At 40.0% G+C, this 5780-nt stretch overlaps 1 pseudogene; it reads right to left on the reverse strand.

Annotated features, from left to right (window-relative positions):
• LOC102426805 overlaps positions 1 to 5535 on the reverse strand; it is a 15146-nt pseudogene extending 9611 nt beyond the window's left edge.
• Between the last annotated feature and the right edge of the window lie 245 nt (positions 5536 to 5780).

The following is a 5780-nucleotide window of genomic DNA, read 5'->3' on the forward strand; positions in this document are numbered from 1 at the left end:
GGTTTTTTATGTTTCCTCATTTCTTTTCCTAGTTCTTATATACATATTTCATTATATTCTAATTTATCACCTTGTCCTAAATTCATGGATCTTTGCTGATATTATCTTGTTTGTATTCATTGCTTTATGATACTTTTAAAACTCATGGTGGAATACTTTAAAATTTTCTGTTTTATTATTGTTATTATGGTAAGTATTCTCTTCATGTCCTTTGATTTATTTATTATTTATTTCTTGTGCCATATTTGATTCTGTGGCTCTTCTTTTTTGATTAAATATTTTTGAAGTAAGTAATTTGTTTTCTGAAACCATTATTTTCAGAAGTTTCATTGAAGGAGAGGTCAAGCCTCTGCGTCATGGTAAAAGGAGTGTTCTTTAAGAATAAACATATTAGCTGAGCCAGTGTGGCTTAGTGGATGAGAGTCATCCCAAGCACCAAGAGGTCACCGGTTTGATTCCTGATCAGGGCACATGCCTGAGTTTTGGGCTCAATCCCCAGTAGGGGGCATGCGGGAGGCAGCTGATCCATGTTTCTCTCTCAACAATGTTTTCTATCTCTCCCTTTCCCTTCTTCTCTAAAAAACAAAACAAAAAAGCAAAAAACCCAAAACAATAAAAACATATTAAAAATTATAAAAAAGAATAAAGATATTACATCTGGGTTTGTATTTCACTAGTAAATGGAGATAGGCAGGAAGTTGAAGGATTGATTATGGACTCTTTTTCATTTATCCATTGCTATTGAAAACCTTTTCACAAATGTGAAAATTTTTGGATGATAATGTTGAGATGCTATTTCTCATTAATCTTGTTATTTCATGTTTTTCCATTAGACAATGAAGTATAGGCTATTTTTACATGCTCAATTTAAATTAGAAGTTCTCAAAAATGATTTACAAGTCTGGGGAAAATTATTGTGTATTCTTACAGATACACCTAGACCACAGGCTTTGCAATGTAAGAGGCAAGATTTTGAAAGTGTAATATTCTGGATTTTCTGAGAATCCTGCTTAGCTATGAGGAGGAGGGAAATGGCTCTTTAGCCTATGGGTAAAAGCTAATGAGATATCAGATAAACACATCTTTACTTCACAATAATTTCTCTGTATGGTCTACAATTGCTTTTCCAAGAGGTCATGAGCAAGAGGGTTGAGGGGAAGGTATCTATCTAGGCCTGATATAAGGCAGAAAGAGCCTGGGACTGGCTGCTGCCATTTAAATATTCATTGACATAACAAGAACAGAAAACATCAGAGAGTTAAAATGTGTACTAAAGGCTTCAGGGATGTAGCGCCGTTTTCTTTATCTTTCAGTGATTTAACTTTCCAGGTTTTCTTTTGACTGAGATCCAAGACTGATTCTGTTGCTACCGAGATCAATTTACTGGACTAAATGGATAGCTGAATGTATCATAGGAAGCAATCAAAACGGGAGGCTTTGCTTGTGCATGCATGTGTAGGTGTGTGTCGGCTGATCCTTTTAAATAGGCCCCGAGACACAGTGTGATAGACTCTAAAGAACGTGATGATTAATAAGATGTGGGTGGGGAAGGACAATTTGCGAATGATGCCTAGATGTCGTGTTTGGGCATCTGAGGAGATAGTTATATCTTCAGCAAAATCAAATGTACAGAAACAACAGCAGGTCTGAGAGTGCAAAATAATGAGTACAGCTTTGGACAAGTTAAGTTTCAGGTGTCTGGTGGCTATCAAGGTGCTTTCTACCAGGCAGTTAGATATATGGGCTAGTGCTCTGGATGGAGGTGTGGACTGGAAAAAGAGATTGGGAAGTCATCAACATCTTGTCAAAGGCTTGTCAAGTGGAAATTCAAGTGAAAGTTCCAAGATTCATTTTATATCCAACAGGCCAAATACATACCAAGAATTTTTTTGTGTGAAAATGGTACATTCCTCTTCGAGGAATGGCATTCCTATATTAGAAAACTTTAGTATTTTAAAACTCATTGCAATCCCCCTGTGAAGTGCAGCTTTTGATTAGTGACAATACTATCTCTGTCCCTGTGCCATAAAATCTATATTTAACCAGGTAAAGTCATAATGGAGAAAATAAAAGGAAAATAGTGTGCAATCTTTTAACTTAATGAAACCAGCGTGGGTATTTCATCCTGGACTCTGTAATTATTAACATAACTTTTAAGGAAGGGGAGTTGTAAGAAAGAGTGGGAAGTGGAAGACTGTTTAAATGTGTGTGTGTGTGTATGATTTTTATAGTAAAACTAGAGGACCGGTGCACAAAATTCGTTCATGGAGGGGTGTGTGTCTCTCAACCCAGCCTGCACCCTCTCCAATCTGGGACCCCTCAAGGGATGTCCGACTGCCCACTGGGATCAAGCCTAAATGGGCAGTCGGACATCCCTCTCACAATCCAGGACTGCTGGTTCCCAACTGCTCACCTACCAGCCTGATCACCTCCTAACCACTCCCCTGCCAGCCTGATCGATGCCTAACTGCTTCCCTGCTGCCCCGATTGCCCCCAAATGCCCTCCCCTGACAGCCCGATCACCCCTAACTGCCCTTCCTTACCAGCCCGGTCGCCCCCAACTGCCCTCCCCTGCTGGCCATTTTGTGGTGGCCATCTTGTGTCCGCATGGGGGCGGCCATCTTGTGTGTTGGAATGATGGTCAATTTGCATATTACTCTTTTATTAGATAGGATAAAAAATCATAAAATTTTCCATTTTAATCACTTCAAAGTGGCATTAATTACATTCACAGGGACCCCACTATGAGAAGTCACTGCTAAGTGAGTACAGGGTTTCCATTTGACATGAAAAAAATTCTAGAACTAGATAATGGTGTATGTATATTTGGCATTTTTGTTCATCCTCACCCAAGAATATGATTATCATTGGTTTCAAAGAGAGAGGAAAGAGAAAGGAGGGAGAGGAAAACATCTATGTGAGAGAAACATCTTTGGGTTGCCTTCCTTATGCCCCAATTTGGGGATCGTACTCATAACCTGGGTATGAGGCTTGACAAGGACTTGAACCTTGACCCTTCTGTACACAGGACAATGCTCCAACCAGCTGAGCCACACTGTCCAGGGCTTGGAAAAAGTTGTCTTGAACAAAAACAAAACAAAGTGTAAGTGGGGAGGCTTTAGATCTCATCCTGTGCTTCCAAGAGTAAGATCTGTGGAAGACGTCTTTCATGGCCTAATATCAATTGCATAATTCTGTCAAAAGTATAGAGTTGTTGTGATAAAAAATCTTACTGTGTGTGTCTAACATCACAAGATGGACATTTAGTACATGTCAGTTTATCCCAACTGCTGGTCTCTGTGGCTGAAACCTAAAGTGGAGTTGGCGTGTGTTGGACATTAACTCTCCAGCAGCTCTCCCCTGGCATTGCCCTTCCCTTGGCATTGAGCATCTCACCAGGAAAGTTAATACACTGAATGACAATAGGCAGCTAAGTGAATGGCAAATATTCACTATGCTTTAGTGGCATAAAAGCAAGTTCACTTGTAACACGGAATGTTGTGCAAATACATTTTTTAATGTAGCAGAGAGATTTAGGAGGCTGAAAGGGCATTCGTAGAATTCAGAAACAAGTTGTGAAGAAGTGTGTGATTGAATCAGTAAGAAATAATGAGGCTATGCTTGAAAAGTCAGAATCAGGATTAGGTACTACACTGAGGAATTAGGAGAAAGATGAAAGGGGGTGTGGGAGGCAGGAAAAGGGAGTCGGGGAAGGAGAGGGGAGATATTGATTTAGTCATGCACGAGATATTGATTTAGTCTTCTTTTTCTAGGGAAAGCTGCAAAGTCATGTATATCCAAAAGGCAGTAAAACAACGGGGAAGGACTGTCTACTCAGGAGGGTAGCCTGACTCTTCAATTTTCTGGAAGCAAAGCTTTTCAGAAGGAGGGGGTCCTGGAAGCTTGGGGTGGAGTGTGACTACATGTCTTAAATAAATGAAGGAAAGAAATGCCAACTATGGACTACAGCAGTGTCACTGTAACTATGTTCCTTGATGCTTCAAATAAAAGAGTAAGTTCTAATTAAGCCAGAGAATCAAGAGAATCAAGTTTTTAAAGAATTTTCATTCATTCATTCATTCATTCATTCATGTATGAATTTATTTGTTTAATCAACAATAACATTTGAACATTTGAAAACTTATTACATGCAAGGTCAAAGATACTCTTTTTTTTTGTTAAGTGTTGGGAAAAAGGAAAAATATAAAGGAAGAAAGACAAATTTTTTGTGTGAAAGAAAAATCCTGGCGGGAAGGTCAGGAATGCAAGAAATTTAAGAATTTGAAACCTTTTTTCCACTTACCTGAATTTTAAATCCTTAGGCTCACATTAGCTTCTGCAAGCGTAACATCACACAGGTAGAACTCACTTTAATATAAGGGAAATTATAAAGCTTGGTTATAAATTCTTTAAAACAAATCGTATTTCCTAAAACACATAATGCCCTGCATGGTCAAAAGTTTCAGTGTTTTCTCCATAAATACCTCATTAATCCCCGATGGGGCAGGGAATGAAACTGTCAGTGGTACTACAAATATGCAGTGAATCTTCCCATGATGTCCAGAGGGCTCTGGTTTAGAAATTCAGCATTAATTGGGTTATAGTGAAGTTTCACTTTACTTTGGAAATTCAACTAAACAACACTAGGGAAAAAGTTAGAAGGGGGCAGAAATAAAGAGAAACATTTAATAGCAACCATTGGTCCTGCAGGGGATGAAGAATTTTACTCTATCCTACAAAGGCTGGTTTGATAATAAAATCAACATGAGACAGATTAACAGGAGAAAATCAAACCCACATACATGAGAAAGTCAGAAACCCCGCATAAATGAAAGATTCAGAGATAAAAAGGTAAAATAAGGTATACATGACATCCTGAGCTAAGGGATAGGATAAAGGCCTGGGGTTTTAAGCAGAGGAGGGTAATTCATCAGAAGAAGAGCAGATGTTGGGTAATTAGATGTTTGTCCAGTCAAACAGATGGGTTACTCAGCTGAAATGTATCTCTGGTAATAATTCCCGTTCTGGAAAAGACCCTGAGTTAGGGTCAGGGTCTTCTAGGTAGTTAAGGCAGGGACGGAAGTTTCTCTGAGCCCACGGAGTCTCAATGGTCTTCAGTTCGAAACAAGCTACATGCTGAAGTGGCATCTTTTGGGGTCTCATATTCTGCTCTTTTCTAGTCGCATCTGATTATTAATTCAAAGAGATTATGTCCAGGAGAGAACTCAGTGAGATGGTGGCCTGAGACCAGTGCGTTCAGTGGTTTTGGTCTCCATGCACTGACCCTTCATTACCTGAGTCTCCACTGCTGACGGTGATTCCTGAGTGACAGATGCTCAGGAGGCGTAGACTTAGGAGGTGGGGCAGTCCTTCTGTAGATGGAAGCCAGAGCCTCTGCTCCAGCTCTCGGAGCTGCTTTCCCTTAGGATTTATCTCTTGGGAACTGTTGGCTTTTTCTCTAATCACAATGGATTTTCCAGTGAGACCATCTCTCTGCTTCCCCCTAAAACTCCCACTTCCCTCTTTGAGGGACATTTCCTAATTTCCATGTCTGGATTCTTATTACAACCAGATTCTATGGCAACTCTCTGAGTGGCCCTCCGTGTTCCCCGCTCTCGGGGTCAGCAGCCGGGGCAGCACTGGCCAGTTCTCCCTGTGCTTTCCTTGACCCTATATACCCAGATTGTACTCATCTCCATTCTAGAGACTTGATATTAGCCCTGCATCTTCATTGTGAGTTTAATAGATGTCTGAGGACCAGATGACGCTTATATCTAACT

Source organism: Myotis lucifugus, unplaced genomic scaffold (genome assembly GCF_000147115.1).
Source record: "Myotis lucifugus unplaced genomic scaffold, Myoluc2.0 scaffold_2343, whole genome shotgun sequence".
NCBI classification, from domain to species: Eukaryota; Metazoa; Chordata; class Mammalia; order Chiroptera; family Vespertilionidae; genus Myotis; species Myotis lucifugus.